The sequence below is a fragment of the Coffea arabica genome, chromosome 4e (assembly GCF_036785885.1).
Source record: "Coffea arabica cultivar ET-39 chromosome 4e, Coffea Arabica ET-39 HiFi, whole genome shotgun sequence".
Taxonomy (NCBI): domain Eukaryota; kingdom Viridiplantae; phylum Streptophyta; class Magnoliopsida; order Gentianales; family Rubiaceae; genus Coffea; species Coffea arabica.
The window spans coordinates 41,489,596-41,507,994 of record NC_092317.1 but is presented as its reverse complement, the minus strand read 5'-3'; positions in this window follow the sequence as shown (position 1 = coordinate 41,507,994).

Here is an 18,399-nt window from a genome sequence, read left to right as displayed (position 1 = left end):
GATATTAAGTTAAATCAAAAATCAAAACTCTGATACCAGATGATACGAATTCGACCCAACAAAAACTTGTCTTGAAGAACCAAGTTGATCAGGTAGCGGAAGGATCTATTTTGATCAGATTATGGAACAATAACTATCTTGCTAGATCTAAAAAAAACCCGTCTCTAGAAACCTAATGGATTGGTTATTGATTTGAAAGAACAAGACGATGTGATCATCTGGCCTTGAACACTACAAGTATCCAAGCAAAATATTTGATACAGTTCAAGAAAAAACTCAAGTTTCATCAAAGAACTCCATAAATGGAGAATAACTCACTTTTTATTAATTCATCTATCAAAATTTGTCTTACAATGGAATAGAAGAGGTCTATTTATAAATAAAATGTAAACTACTAAAACTAATCCAATTTGGACAAAAATTTAGTCACTTATTTCCCTAACTACTTTTAAATGACTCAAATAACTCACATAACTGGTCATATTTATTTATAATAATAACTAACTAATCAACTAAACAAAAAAAAATCAAACAAAACAAAAGAAATTAAAACTTCAAAGGTCACATAGCTGGTGCTCCATCATCTCCACGACTTCATGTATTCCAATGGAATCTTGAATATCATAAATTTGGTTGAATAGGCTCTAAAATATCTTGGCACGAGTTAATGATGGTCCTGCTACTCATATAAAAAAGTAATACGCAGTAATAACGCTTGAGTAGCATTCCATTTCCCTCTGTATTTTTGCACAGTAATATAACGGTGAACGAATCTCCTCCGTTTGAGAATATCTCCAAAGGCTACTCTGTGATCTTTATCATATCAAAAGACGAGTTCTTTAGACAGTAAGTTGCACCCTCCGAGTAAGAATAGCTCCAAAGGCTACCTTGTCAAGTTTAGCATATCAAAAATTGAGTTTCTTTTATTGTAAGTTGCATTCTCCGAGTGAGAATAACTCCAAAGGGGACCTGAGTGAGAATAACTCCACAAGTGAGAAGACTAGCCCATCCAGGGTGAGAATAACTCCAAAAACTAACCTATGTATTTTATCATATCAAAAGCCGAGCTTTTTTACTTTCATAGTCGTACCTACCCGTTAAAATGCAGCAAAATAAAGCCCTATTATGCATTCGACATCCACCTTATATCCCGAACTCATCATCTTTTTATAAGCACCCAATAGTTCTTGCATTTTAGACTGATTTATTTGGTAGCCACTCTGAACATTCTTTCAAATTTTACATGACAAATTTCATCCCAAACATCTCTACTTTTATCGCTCCAGTTCTTAAAATTATGATGAAACAATTTTTAATGGCAACAATATTACTATTTACACCTAAAGCAGAACAATAGAATGACCCTCTTATCAAACTGCCCTATCGCACCGGAAATATGCCTGATTGAAAATGGGTGCAGGAGCTAATAAATGGTCACTTGCTATGTATATTGAAAAATTGTCAAATAATAGTCGACAATTTCATGAGACTTTGCGAAATCCTTGTTTAAAATAACTACATCCCGCAAAATTTCCATAAGCATGTGTCAATCAAGAAGTCGCTAATCATGACTTTAGTTATGTTGAGTCATAACTTACGCACCCGAGTAGTAGTCGAGAGATTTCAACACTCGACCAAAATCATCCACATAAATGTAGCGAAATACTATTGGGACTTTGTAGATTTGTTCAAAGGATTATTCGATCAATACAAGCAAACGGAACCTGAGTGAGAATAACTCCAAAGGGGACCTGAGTGAGAATAACTCCACAAGTGAGAAGACTAGCCCATCCCGGGTGAGAATAACTCCAAAGACTAACCTATGCATTTTATCATATCAAAAGCCGAGCTTTTTTACTTTCATAGTTGCACCTACCCTTTAAAATGCAGCAAAGTAAAGCCCTATTATGCATTCGACATCCACCTGATATCCTGAACTCATCATCCTTTCATAAGCACCCAATAGTTCTTGCATTTTAGACTGATTTAGTTGGTAGCCACTTTGAACATTCTTTCAAATTTTACATGACAAATTTCATCCCAAACATCTCTACTTCTTATCGCTCCAGTTCTCAAAATGATGATGAGACAATTTTTAATGGTGCAACTGTGACGACCCCACTTTCCCCTAAGACGAACCAGAGGGTTGGCGGGCCGTCTGCCTAACTCTCGCCAGGACTCACACAAGCAATCTAGCCCAAATCCTTCCGAAGAATAAACTAAATCCTCATTTAACTTCAAAGATAGCAACATTTATAAGATAGCCAATTGACGGCTCTTAAACACTTTGTGCGTTACTTACAAGGATTAAAGCCATACCACACAAATACGTACATACAAACCGGATACCAGACTTAGGGTTACACTTTTCCAGCTTCAAGTGGCAACCAAAAATAAAAGGTACAGTGCTTAACGTAGAATTCATTACAAACCAAAATTTAAATTCAAGTTGTTCAAGTACATTCATAGGAAATATAAGCTGCTCAAATGCTTTCAAACTTCCCATCCTGTAAGGAAAACAAATAAACGTGGAGTGAGCTAAAGTTCAGTGGTGCCCAGACATGCAATCATATAAACGAATAGCAAATAATAGCTTCAAACTTATATTCACAAGTAGGAAAGCGTATAACAGCACAGGGTAGGATACAGGGGCTCTCAGGAGCCATTTTCCTTGCGCTTGATCAAAATTACCCGCAGTTGACCCTCGATCAACTTTCACCATCTAAAGTCCATGTAGATTCATTATTTTTTTATATATATATATAGACTAGTCGAGGGATTCACCCAATGACGTGGCGTCCAGCATGAGGTTATTATAGACTAGTCGAGGGATTCACCCAGCGACGTGGCGTCCAGCATGAGGATAGTGCAAGCAGGATATTCACGAAAATGTTTCAAGCAAGCCACCACTCGAAAGAGCTAGTGCGGTAAAGTACACACTGCCCACTTCGATGGATCAGAAAACCATTTTTCCAATTATCACATATCAAGTCAAGAAAGCACTTTAATCAAGTAGGCATAGAACAGGCAGGGACACTCACCAAGAGTGGAGTTCAGATATTAAGTTGGGAATCGAATTCTGCGTCCTCGCCATACCCTAGAATACCAAATTTTGAAACTATAAGTTTCTATTCAGTTTTCAAGTTTATACACATTGAGGTTTATCTAATATATTACTAGTTTACTTTCCCATAGTAAATTCAAGAATCTACTTAGGTTGAAGCTTGACAAAAGTAGTAGAAATGTTTCTTATAGTTTTCCTTGAGATATTTTTCCTTAGAAAATGGTAACTAGTATTATTTTCTTGAAACAATTCGACCATCCACTTAGGATTGAAATTTAGTAAAAGTAGGAAATGTTTTATATGGCTTTCCTTAAAAATATTTTTCTCTATACGAGTGCGGCTAGTACTATTTTATTTAGAATAAGTTTTGCCGAGGAAGTTTTCAGCTATTTTTAGTTAAAGCCACTAAAATCTTGTATTTTGGAAATTTTCCTCTAGACAATTAGCCAGGGACAATTTTAAGGAAAGAAAAGGAAATAGATCAAGACTTAGGGTTTTAAAACTAGTGAAATCATTTTCTAAAAGTAATAAGGCTAGTTTACGCTTAAAAGAGAGATATCGAGTTGGCAAGGTTTAGAAAATCCCTACACGAAATTTCTAACTTTAACATACAATACTAGGTTTTATCAATTAAGGCTAAGCTCAAAATATCTAGATAGTTGCTTAAACATTCACGGATTTGTGGGTCGACACGAAATTTCACAAGTTCGATCACATATCGAATTCACGTTACAACTTAAATTTTCCAGCAAATCAAGATCACATCTCAAAAGCAAGTCACTAGGGCTTCTTCAATCATTAGCCCTAGATTTCAACAAAGTCAATTTCATTTGAACAAAAATATATAACCAAGGCTTCGTCAATCATTAGCACTTGGTGTTTGGCAAGTTCATATCACATCGAAATAAACATATTAGCTCCAAACAAGTCCAGCAGTTCAATTTCACCACACTTAAACACTTATATAAAATTATTCAAATGGCTAAGGCTCCATCAATCATTGCCTTTGACAATCCTCAATCACATCCAACCACAATTTAAATCAGGAATTCAATTCACAAATAAGCTAAATGTTCGATCCAAGTCAAAAATTCAGTTTCATAAAGAAACAGGACATTCAAGCAGGACAGTCTACTTTGAGGAGTCACGGACAGCAGTACATATGGGGGAAAAATATGAAATTTCTACAGAACAAAGGCCCATGAATCTAGTTTCAAAGGCCACTGACGGGACCTTAATCGGATTTTCCTACACCAAGATATAAGCATTTTACTGAGACTGGTCAGTGAAATCCGAAAATCTGGAAACTCATTTTTCACTTGTGAAAAACTCCTTTTTCTCCTTTAAAACCATAAGACTTTTATTCAAACCATCCGTACATTTAAGTATGACATTCATACCAGCATATACCAAGGCAAATAATGCTTAATTCCAATTCTTATATTCCAGCAATTAGATGTTTATAAATCCAACTTTTCCTCGGCTAAAACATGGTTTTAGATACTCAAGTTTGTCATGCACACATTTAGCTAGCTAATTACATTTCTGGTTCAAACTCAACTTCGAATAACAACTACCTCCATCCCAAAAATCCAGAAATTTGTCCAGCTAGTCATGGATGAAGTTGCATGCATAAATTTTCTATTTTCATTTTATTTCCTTGGTTAGCCGAGCTACCTAGCCTCATGCAAGCCTCAATCATCATGTTGTTAGCTAGATAAACATAGGTATCAACTCAGATCCTCATAATGTAGAAGATTAAGAACTACCTTTCCAATTTAAACTCACGGTAGTTCCATTTCATCAAAACAGAATTTCTTATGCTTCTTAATTCATCATCCGAATGCACAAAATTAACATACAAAGCCATAGCCAGGTAAATCAACTAGTGATTAGTCATATAATCCACAATACAGGCTCAGATTATCAAATTTAAATAGATTACAACTGCAATTCAGATTTCTGGTGCACAAAAATTCCATTTCACTAAATCAGAATTTTTTCCAGGTTCCTGATTCCATCATCCAATCACATAACTCCACATGCAAGGCCTTAATTGTATAAATCATCCATGTTTCAGTTAACTAATCATAATCTCGGTTGCTTATCATCACAACAAAGCAGATTACATCATGCAATTCTTAAATCAGTTTTCGGCCAACCATTTTCTTATCAAAACAGAATTTTCTTGAGCCTTAACATCATCATCCGAATCTAGCTTCCACATGCAACCCTTAATCTACTTAATCATTTAATTTTAATTAGTCAAACACCTAACCAAGTGGAAATCAAACACGTTCCAGCACATTTCATGCTAAAATACCCAAGCAATATCCAAAACAACTTCAACGGCTAATCTGGAAAAATTAGTTCAGCAGCCCAGAAATTTTCTAATAAGTTTTCCAGCCATGCAACCGAAATTCCTAGCCATAAAGTTCATATGCAACACTAAGTAAGGAACTTATCTATCAGGTTGATCCAAGATTAAGCTCAAATCATCACACCCAGCAAATTAAAACCAAAATTTCCAGTTCAAGCTCTCGACAGAAACAAATTCTTACGCATATCAGATTTTCTTTCCTACCCCACTCATCCGGCTGTCCAAACTCAACCTGCACGGCTATATCTAGCTTAAACCTCTTGTTTTTGGTTGGTTAATCGCATAGTTAAGCCCAGATTGTCACGGGGAAACAAAATTAAATCTGCATCTCCATCTCTGTTTCTCGGCAACATCATTTTCTCCCAAAATCAGATTTCTCATGTTTTAATTTTATCATTCGAATGCACAAATCCCACATGCAAGTTCTTAAACACTACCATCTACCTCTAATAAGCTACTCTAAAATCAGAATCTACCTCTGCTGCAAGCTTGTACGCGTGACCGAACAGAAATTCTATCTCTCTTCCTCTCGGCTTGCTTGCGGCTGAATGGTTGTCCTGGTGATGTTGCAGTTGCGATGGTGTGGCGGTTAGAGAATGGTTTGCAGCTGGTTGAGGGTGCAGTCAGGAATGAAGCTCACGTAGTGTCCCTCTCCTTTCTCCCCTTTAGCTCACGGACAGAAACAGAATGGTTGCAGCTCGCGATTCCTTCCTTGTTCCAGCTTCTGATCAGGAAGGGAATGGAGCTCTCTCTCTCTCTCTCACTTCCGGTCGATGTTTACGAGGTGAAGGGTTGTGGTGATGTGAAGAGAAGGGAATGAAGCTATGAAGAGGGTGGAGTGGTGCGAGGTTAAGGAAGTTGGAGTGTAGGAATGAGCTTGAGTGTAGAGTTGGTGAATATAGGATTGGCCGAATATGGAGGTGAGAAAATCAGGTTGTCCGGAATTTGTTGGGTTTGCATGGTGGTTTTGGTGAGATTGGGAGGGTAGTTTAGACATTTCATATTGTCCTACTAATGACCACTTAAGACCCCAATTCCCATTTAACTCCAAAAATTATTCCGAACGTAAATTAAATTCCTAATGATGTACTAATCTTGCAAGGCTTCAATTATCGAAATATTTACGTCCCACGCGTAATTAGTATACTTGTATTATTCTTATCTAAAATTTGTCGGCTTTATAGTTTTGACGCTATTCACTAATTAGAATTAATTATTGGACTTTAAATAATTTATTTTAAGGTAGTAAGATTAATCGGCTCAAGTAACGTTGATTTAGCGTAATAGAGACTAAGTGTTCTAACGTTTTATGTTAAGGCGATAGAATCATTCTAATTCCAAATGTATTAATACATTTAAGCAAAACCAAGAAATTTCATAACTTAGAAAAATTATATTAGTTCACACAGGAAAAGTGTTTTTAAGTACTTATCTGCGAACAAGTGAAAGTAATTCTAAAATTACTAATGAATTAAATATGCAAATGAAATACGAAATGATATTTGTATATATATATTTTCAGGGTTCTCACAGCAACAATGTTACTATTTACACCTAAAGCAGAATAATAGGATGACCCTCTTATCAAAGTGCCCTACCGCACCGAAGATATGTCTGGTTGGAAATGGGTGCAGGAACTAATAAATGGTCACTTGCTATGTATATTGGAGAATTATCAATTAACAGTCGACAATTTCCTGAGACTTTGCGAAATCCTAGTTTAAAATAACTACGTCTCACAAAATCCCCATAAGTATGTGTCAATCGAGAAGTCGCTAGCCATGACTCTAGTAATGTTGAGTCATAGCTTACGCACCCGAGTAGTAGTCGAGAGATTTCAACACTCGACCAAAACCATCCACAGAAATGTAGTGAAATACTATTGGGACTTTGTAAATTTGCTCAAAGGATTATTCGACCAACACAAGCAAATGGAACCTGAGTGTGAATAACTCCATAAGTGAGAAGACTAGCCCATTACGGGTGAGAATAACTCCAAAGACTAACCTATGCATTTTATCATATCAAAAGCCGAGCTTTTTTACTTTCATAGTTGTACCTACCCTTTAAAATGCAACAAAGTAAAGCCCTATTATGCATTCGACATCCACCTGATATCTCGAACTCATCATCCTTTCATAAGCACCCAATAGTTCTTGCATTTTAGACTGATTTATTTGGTAGCCACTTTGAACATTCTTTCAAATTTTACATGGCAAATTTCATCCCAAACATCTCTACTTCTTATCGCTCCAGTTCTCAAAATGATGATTAGACAATTTTTAATGGTGCAACAATGTTACTATTTATACTTGAAGCAGAACAATAGGATGATCTTCTTATCAAAGTGACTTACCGCACCGGAGATATGCCTGGTTGAAAATGGGTGCAGGAACTAATAAATGGTCACTTACTATATATATTGGAGAATTGTCAAATAACAGTCGACAATTTCCTGAGACTTTGCGAAATCCTTGTTTAAAATAACTACGTCCCGCAAAATCCCCATAAGCATGTGTCAATCGAGAAGTCGCTAGCCATGACTCTAGTTATGTTGAATTATAGCTTACGCATCCGAGTAGTAGTCGAGAGATTTCAACACTCGACCAAAATCATCCACAGAAATGTAACGAAAATACTATTGAGACTTTGTAGATTTGCTCAAAGGATTATTCGACCAACACAAGCAAATGGAACCTGAGTGAGAATAACACCAAAGGGGACCTGAGTGAGAATAACTCCACAAGTGAGAAGACTAGCCTATCTCGGGTGAGAATAACTCCAAAGACTAACCTATGCATTTTATCATATCAAAAGCCGAGTTTTTTTACTTTCATAGTTGTACCTACCCTTTAAAATGCAGTAAAGTAAAGCCATATTATGCATTCGACATCCACCTGATATCCTGAACTCATCATCCTTTCATAAGCACCCAATAGTTCTTGCATTTTAGACTGATTTATTTGGTAGCCACTTTGAACATTCTTTCAAATTTTACATGGCAAATTTCATCGCAAACATCTCTACTTCTTATCGCTTCAGTTCTCAAAATGATTGTGAGACAATTTTTAATGGTGCAATAATGTTACTATTTACATCTAAAGCAGAATAATAGGATGATCCTCTTATCAAAGTGCCTTACCGCACCGGAGATATGCCTGGTTGAAAATGGGTGCAGGAACTAATAAATGGTCACTTGCTATGTATATTGAAGAATTGTCAAATAACAGTCGACAATTTCCTGAGACTTTTCAAAATCCTTGTTTAAAATAACTACGTCCCGCAAAATCTCCATAAGGATATGTCAATCGAGAAGTCGCTAGCCATGACTCTAGTTATGTTGAGTCATAACTTACGCACCTGAGTAGTAGTCGAGAGATTTCAACACTCGACCAAAACCATCCACAGAAATGTAGCGAAAATACTATTGAGACTTTGTAGATTTGCTCAAAGGATTATTCGATGAATACAAGCAAATGTTGTGCATCCACGAATACGATATAGCACCAAGTATTATCCTTGGTTCAAGGTTAGAGATGGTCAAATTCCTGCTACTTTTATTATGATAAGTAATATTTTTTCCAAGAGTTCCTATTTTCATATCAAGTTTTTTTTATATCAAATTATGCAAATAATAAATGGAGCCTACCCGTACTTATAAGTTAATTATAAAAATAACACCTTTAAAGCTCTTACTCTAATCAAATCTGGTGGCATACTACATCTTTGATGCCTGCCGGATTTTTGGTTCCAATGACTATCAAAATCTTTAAATAAAATGCAGGACGCTAAAGGTGCTATGGTTGGCACTCATATCCCTGCTTCGGTTCCTATAATTGAGCAAATTGCCTATACTAATAGACATGGTACTCAATCGTAAAATATTTTAGTTATATGTGACCATGATATGCGATTTGTTTATATGTATGCCGGATGGGAAGATAGCGTATACGATACCCGAATTTTCGAAAGTGCACTGAAAATGCATACCGACTTTCCAGTTCCGCCCCCAAGTTCGATCCTAGAGTACTTATTTGAAGTGCTAAAACTAAACATGCGAGTATTTTTGTATTTATACAAGTTTTTTAGAAGTTATTACATCTACGGGTAGGCTCTTCAAATTTCTCCATTGGGTTGCGGGTTATTGTTTTCACTACCATTTCTTTTTTAAGGTACAACTGTCAGAATTAATCCAATAGAATAAAATGTTAGTGATTAGTTTGTTTTTTTCCATTTAAATTTGTTTTGACCATGATGTCCAGTGGTTGTCAATATGTATTTTTGTCATCAAAAGAAGAAAGAAAAAGTAGGGAAAATACAAGGCCAAGGCTTCATGAATATGTAAAACCATAATACAGTGAAAAGAGTAGAATGACAAATGTCAACCCAAAATCAAACCATGACCCTAGCAGTAGGTATCAATAACGAAACCCAAGTAAGTTTAATAAATAAACGTTAGACTTGTGCAGGTCCATGGTTGTAAATAGGGAATAATCTGGTCTCTCAAATGTCACTGGGAACTAAGTTGGAACTTAGAACTAAAACTAATGGATAAAAACCCACCACTAATTTGGCCTTGGACACAAGCAATATGTAAATCAACAAATGTACTACCAAAAATAGAATAATTCGTGATTTACATATTAACATATTATCAATTTTAATTATTTAAACCAATAGTTGTGGTTTTAGTCCAATTAGTTCGTGAAACTCTTGTTTTTTTTTATCCTTCGTTAATATTCACGTTGGGTTAAATCGAAGCATATTTCGAATTTAATAAAAATATTTGGTGTACTTATTTATCGCTAAATTATTGCCATAAATAGTACAACATTTATTTTGACATCAATCATGGTGTTAAATTTATGAAGGTAAGTACTACCTGGTAGATGCGGCATACAAGATCGTGTTGGGATTCTTAGCACTATTCAAGGGAGGGTGTGATACAGGAGTTAGACAAGGATGTCAACGAGGCCAAGGGCCGAAGGAGCTATTCAATACCTGCCACTCCTAACTTTGGAATATAGTTGAACGTGCTTTAGGTGTCTTGAAGCGACGATTTGCCTATTTGAAGGTGCTCGTACCATATTCCTATATGCAAAAGCAGATCAATGTAGTGATTTCGTGTTGTGCATTGCACAATTTCTTAAGGAAAAATCAACCTTCGGATGATCACTTCCTACGGTATGAACAAGAGGATATACAAGTCCAAGGCGAAGATGGCGGTAGTCCATACCCACATATACAACCATTGGTTGTGTCACCGCATGAGATAGAAGCTTGGAGGCAATGAGAGAAGAAATTGCTAATCAAATGCATGCCGCTTCACGCAGTGAAGGCAGTAGTTGGATGATTGCAATGGCCAACTATAGGACTAGGTTGAATCTATGGAAGTTTTACCTTTTACGATGAATGAGGAAGAGAAGGACGGTGATATCAGTGGCCTTAATTACTTCTATCCTTTTAGTAGTTATTCCAAGGGATGGATTAGTAGGACAAAATGTCGCGTACTACAAAATAGGGACAACAATAAACTTGTATTACTGCATTATGAGTTTGTATTGTGTGTTGAATGAATGTACGGGCGTCTATGTACCACATACTTGCATTTGAATGTGCTATTTTACTAAAACAGTTTAGCAGACCAACCCAATCTACTAAAAGCAGAAGTTAAGGTCTTAGAAATTAGAGAATTTCGGTACTAATTCACCACTCCAAAGATAGTGATTTATTCCCACCCGTCCCTTGTTAGGAGAAAAAAATCTATTAATACCAAAATTACTTGTAGCATTGAAGTACCTAAAATGTTCCTAAATGCATGGAAGGCTACTAGTAAAATTTACACTTGGAGAAAACCTCTTCTTCTAGTTCCTGACCCGATAGCATAAAGTTGGTCAAGATCAAGAGGTTGGAAGTAACCGTTGGTATGGATGGCTCTAACTTGGTTCTCCTATCCATTTGCTTCCTTGGAATCGGTGGACACTCCAAGAATTCATGTATTTGAGATTCTTGTTACTTTGGAGCTGTAACTCTTCCTGTTGCATCTCTATTCCCACCAACCTTACCTGGTTTTGGTAGCCAGACAGTATGATTATTCAGTAAGTTCATGCTAACAACAAAAAGAACCTGATCTAGTATTGACTCTTTTTCAAAATTTCAAAAAAATGGGTTGTACTAATTGAGCGAATAAAGAACAGAACTGTGGTTGAGTTGCTGAGCAAAATGGACTGGTATACTTATGACACATTTCTTCTTCCTTTGTATGTCAGATGGACTGGTAATATTTTGGTATGTCAAATGTCCATAGAAGTGTTGAAGCTCAAACAAAGCTATCTGCAAAGGAAAAGACATCATGTCCACCTTAGCCCTCATATTCATCACCTCCCTATTCATAATTCTTCTATCTTCTATACCCAAGAAATTAGATAATCTCACAAGTCCACTTCTAGAAACTCCAATACCATGGCTAGTTAACCGAAACCTCCCACACATGGGCACCAAAACCACGCGCACTTACAGTCCAGTGATGCATACTTGACTTGGTTGTGTGCATGTGGTGCAACCAGCCTCGGCGTCTATTGGTGCACCACCATTTAAAACGAAACTGAGACAGAAATTTTCTAGCTGGCCACCATACTCTGGTCCAAGGATATTGGATTTTTGAAGCTGCAAGATTCCTTTTTGCAGCTTATGGTCCCTTGTGAAGGCTGCAAATCTACAATTTGCTCGGACTTGCTAACTTCTCAGCAACAAGTTTGGACGGCTTCCACTTTGTTCAAAAGAGCAAATATATTTGTAACTTCATGAGACAGGTCCATGCACATGAAGTTGAAAAAGTACTGCATGAGATGGTTGGAAAGGCTAATGGAAATAAGTGGCAATCCAACTAATGCATCCACGTGGAACAGCCCGCTTGGAAATACGTGAATAGTGAAGACCTGACCAATTATTGCAATCCAAACAAGTTTTTGTTATCCGAGTTATTTGGATTTGGTAAATATTATGTGAACTAATATTCCAAATAATAGATATCCAAACAACCTCAATGTACCTTTGTGGCAGACTCAACATGGGGCTACAAGGGAAAAAAAATTTTCAAAAAAAGTAACGTTTTGGACATTGTATTTTGAAAGGAAGGGAAAAGGGACATGTTGGAGGACCAAGGTACAACATATTTTTGGCCAATACCCAATCAATATATATATATAAATTTCTCAATTGCTCAACTAATGCAATTAGATTATGGGATCATTTCAGAAACTTCCCTTGAAGTTTCTAACTATTTCACTTAATTTTCTTGAAGTTTTAAAAATTATACTTACCTCCCTTGATACTCAAACCTTAAAATAAGGTCAAAAATTTAATGAATACCCTAAAATGCCATTATCTTATAAAATTTAAATTTGTTCTTCCAAACAATTTGTAAAGTAATTTGGCACAATTATAAAAGAAAAAGGGTCCCTAGTTTTTCACGCCAATATTTGTTGTTTGATAATTAACTATCACAATAAATATTTTGATATAATGACTATTTTTTATAGTCCTTTATTGGGAATATAGATTCTTTTTAAAATAGAGAAGAAAGTACTATCTTGTTTTTTTCTTTTAAGTTTATGGACTATTTTTTTAAATAAAAGATTATGGACTAGTTTAATGATGGAACTACCATAGTTTGGTAGTGATTTTGGGTCATTTATTTTTAATTATTATTAATTTATTCTTAATTTTAATACCAAAAAAATGTTACAAAAAATTGGATGATATTAAAAGTTATCAAAAAAATATTACTTCCTTTGTCCCATATATTTAATCATGTTTGGAGATATGTGCTTTTTATAAATAGTACACTCCACTAAAAAAATTTTCCTTTCGTTCCACTTTTGCCTTTAATCATGTGCTGATCAAAGTAAAAAATAGAAAGCAATCACATCACATTTATCTTTATGCATTATTAATGAAGGGTATAAGGGAAGTTTCAAAATATAAAGTAGTTAGAAGTGTCAACTATGACAAATATTTTGGAAGAGTCAAGAAATGAAAGTATGATGCTTTCAATGCAATGGAAGGAGTATTAGTTATGAGTTTTGTATAGTTATGAGTTTGTCAAGGCAAAAAAAGATATGAAAAGAAAAACAAAAACAAAAAGTAGAAAGATAAAGAGGAAAATTGGGAAGAGATCCAAAGGGGAGAGAGAAGCAAAGTGTGCTTCTTCTTTTTTTTTTTTTGACGTGGTTGATAGGAAGTCTATGTGGAAAATAAGAAATTAGAAAAACAATAAAATTAGAAACTGCATCAATTTGGGTGTATTTTTTCAAAAGAGTATTATTTTGGGAATAAGCTTCAAAAACTTGTATATTGGTACTCTCATTTAAACGGCAATTTTTTTGTGTAATAATAGATATAGAGAGAGAGAAATTTTCCAAAGGGTTCACTACAAAAACTCCCCATATAGTATTACCATTTTTGCAATTTCTCCTCTAACATTATTTTTGTCTCACTTTATTCTCTAAACTGTTAATCAAATGATGCCTAGTATAATAGAATATCAAAAAAACATTAATACCTCTAAAAGTTAAGTACAGTAAAGTCACTTACAATATAGTTTGTTTAGCGTTTTATCCTCTACGTGTACAAAATGTCGAAGTTGACTAATGATTTTGGGAAATAGACAAATAGAGAGAAAAATAATATTAAGTGGTAAAGTGCAAAATGCACTGTACCTTAAGAGAATTTACTGTAATTAACCCTTATATCTAGTTTGGAATATCAGATTTGATAAGAAAGAAAAGAAAGGAGAACAAAAACTTTCTTTCTGCCGTTTGGGACTTTTTGAGAGATAGAAAAGAAAGGAAATCAAAGGATTTGGATTGATGGTATGTTGCTGCTATGGTTGTTATACTTTTCCACCCAAATATGGCCAGAAAGCAAAGGAAAGTTGAGAAAGCCTAACAAAATTTTTTAAAATGTTCATTTTATTCTCAAATGTGTATTGAACAAATTTTATTAACATATATATCCCAAATCATCCCATTTCTTACTAAACCTCCAAACAACATTAAAATCTCTTTCCTTCTTTTCTCTTCCTTTCTTTTCTTTCATAACTTAACATTTCTCTTATTTTCCTTCCTATTCTAAACTCCCAAACTAGCTATTAGGGATAACAATGCTTTTTTGATATTTTCCACAAGCAAAGTAAATCTCAACTAACGTTTAGGGGTAAAGTGAGACAAAATTAACGCTAAGGTATAAAATGCAAAAGTGGTATGATCCTAGCTTCAATCATCTTGGGAGTTATAAGATTGAATTGTAGGTAGAATCATAGAATTGTGAATCTTACTAAGGATCCAAAAAATTGACATATTATTTTATATATTAGCTTATTAGCACCAAAAATATATCTATTTTATATATAAAGGAAGAGCATTTATTTTGTGGAAACTTTTTTGTCACCTTTCAATTTTAAACTTTGCCCTCGTGATCATTTAATCATATCTTTATCATCTAATTGCATGTTGCTCATGTAGCCAACTAGTGTAATCACAACCAATTTTCACCCATAACCACCTACAAACATTATAACCACCAAATTAATTAAAATTCTATTCAAAAAAATTTTAAGAGATCAAAATTTTTTTTGTTTATGAAAATTTTATACTAAATTCTTTCATACAAAAAATGATTCCTAAATGCCTTATCACTAGTGCAAATAAGTATAGGGATTTAGACTTTTTCCAAAAACTATTTTTGCATTTTGAGTTTGCAGTAACACTTCAAAAGCACATGTAATGTCAAAGGAAACTTACAAAAATACCAAAAGAAAAAAAAAACAAATCCTACGATATTTTCTTCTTCTACCCGCCACCATCACTTACCACAGACCACCACCACTAGTACCACCATTCCCCACCCCTCTCTTCTCCTCCTCCCCTACCGTACCTCCCTATCCCCTCTCTTGCCCTGATAGTCACAATCAAATGGAGATAATTTTCTGGGATAGACCCTCCACTTTATATGCATTACCGGACTGACAAGGTGGATTCCTTGTGCCTTGCTAAAGGTCAGATGAGTAAATAATGTAGGAAAATCTCAAATATGTCCAAGAGGCGTTATCTGATCTCTTCTAATTCAATTGATTGGACTATAATCAAGAGAAAGTATTCATATTTCATATGGAATGATCTCCACATTATTGATAAATTGTTCGTTGGATCAAATAGATGTATAGTATAAATTGTTCGTTGGATTAGTTAGATGTGTAGTATTTCTTTTTGGCGGTGTAACCCTTGAAAAACATCTTTTTCATGATTTCCCTCCTTTTTCACTTTCATGTTCTTAATTTGCTATAATTATATTCCTGAAATCACAATATGACATTTCAGGAATTGCTTTTTTAGCTTTTCCATCAAAACAAATTTTCCATCTTATTTAGATGGGGAAAGTGAGAGGAGGGGGGAGGTAGGGGAAGGGAGGGGAGGAGATAAGAGGGGAAAGGAGGAGAAAGGGGGAGAGGGAAGAGGAGGAAGGAGGGGAACAAGAGAGCAGGAGGAAAGAGGGGATGGAGAGAGGAGGAGGGAGGGGATAGGGGATGGGGGATGGGGGATGGTGGTGGTGGTGGTGGTTTTAAATTTTTAAAAAAATACTTCAAAAAATTTTAACTTGCAAGAATACCTCAAAATATATCCCAAAAATTCTCAAAAATACCTTCCAAAAACAATTGACTATGTACAATTAAAATTTTTCATATACATCACTATAGTAAAATACTTAATCCATACGAAATCATGAAAAATATAATAGTGACTAGAAAAAATTAAAGTCTAGTCGTTCAACTAAAATATTGATTTATTGCATCATATGCTATTTAACAAGATTGTGAATTACATTCAACAATTTATTCTATTTGTTGTCCAAAAATTTGAAAACTAAATATGATGTAAAAAAATTCGTTATGCAATGTACATTTAATGATTAAAATGCTTTAAGTGCAAAAATGAAAAACTATTTTCATAATTAGCCATTTTATCCAAAAGTTTAGTTGGGAACAGGTAATTTGCTGTTTTAGTTAGTAAACATCACCCGGGTCAACGTGAAATGCGTCTCCTCGTGGCCGTCCTGGGACAGAAATTGGATGCATCGCCCTTGTGTCTGGCCCATTTCTTTTTATTCATTTCATGTTCATCGGCCCTTTTTTCATTTTTATTTTTTTTCAATGAAGGTCCATCTCTGCTGTCAGTCACATGAACCAACCCATCACCATCACCATCCCCACCGAATGAATTTAGGGATAATTGTAGAAACCTTCCTGAGATTTCTAACACTAACACTCACCCCACTTGTGGTTTTTAAAATAGCACTGACCTCCCCTAGAAGGCAATTAGACCTATTGCTGATAATAAATTATATGAATTTACTTTGATACCCTAACTAATTGTAGAAACTTAATGAACAAATTTTCACTTACTAAAAACAACTTTGTCTTATTAGTGTGCATTTCTAGTTACTTGTAACTAGGTTTATCTCATAGTAACTTTTAATGATGTTTAAGTATGCTGTTAATTAACTGATTGCTCAATAATATATATATATATATAGTATATGATTGACACTGACAATATAAGTAGTTGTGTTACTCTCACAAATAACTATTCACCTTACTAATAGAGAGTTTTAAAAATGAGATGTATTCTTTATAAGTTTTGCTGCAAGAATCGAATATATAGTTGTTTAACTAGTCGTTAATATTCACTGGTGCTTCATTTATTGTTGGTAAATTTCATTCAATTGCACTTACAGTCCTTGAACTTTACTAATTCTTAATAGCTTTTCATATTTTATCATTCCTCTATTAATACAACTTGGCAAATGGTGTGAAGGGCAAATCTAGTACAAATTTCACATCTTACTCCTTAAAACAATCTTTTAATAGCAACTTTTTCGGCATGGACTGAATCTGCAATAAAATCCTTAAGTTCAAAGGTGGTCAGTACTATTTTCTAAATCACAAGGGAGGTGAGTGCTAGTGTCTAAAACCTTAGGGGACGTTTATGAAATTTTCCCATAAATTAATAGACGCTTTAACCTTGTTGCCCGGTTTCCAGTCAACATAAAATGCCTCTGCACTCCGGTCATTTGCGTCACCATTTTTTGAGACAATACGGGCTAGGTCCAAAGTTTTTCTCCCCATTAAGGATGAAATTCCTTCTCCCCACCATAGTCGCATTCATAAAAATATTATCCTTATAAATAACACATTTGTTGTAAAAAATGTTGTCCAAGTAAACAAAGTTCAACATGTTTAAATGTTTTTATAAAAGAGACAAATGTAATGCTTTTTTTTCTTTTCCTTTTTGCAATAGGTGTGATCAGTTGCTCTTTGTTAGCAAAAAATTTAACCTTTTTATAGCAACATTTTATAATAAAACCACCTTTTTTTTTTTTTTTTTGTCTACTTTACATGTGCTCTTTAGACATCGGATTAAAAAAAGGCATAACACAAATAAGGGAAACTACCAAAATAGTCTCTTAAATTTCAGGAAAAAATTATTTTTTGGTCCCTCACATATAACAAATAAACCAATTTTTGGTCCCATAACCTATTTACAATCAATTGTTGGCCAAAAAATACACATCCAAGCCACATGCTCATATTTTTCAGGAGCAAAATATGAGAAGAATAATTTTCTCCTAAAAAATGAAAAGCCTTCTACCTCCACTTATGGGAGGGAAAGGGAACTGATAGTGGGAGGATTTTTTTTTCAAAAGAAAAATGTTACTTTTGTTCCTATTTCGTTCATGAAAGTATAAGCTTGTGGCTTGAACGTGTATTTTTTGGTGAGAGATTTACTTGAAAATAGGTTCTGATGCCAAATTAATTCATTTGTTATATGCGATAAACTACTTTGCACCATTTTATATGCAACGGAGCAAAAAAGAATTCTATTGAAATGTAAAAAGC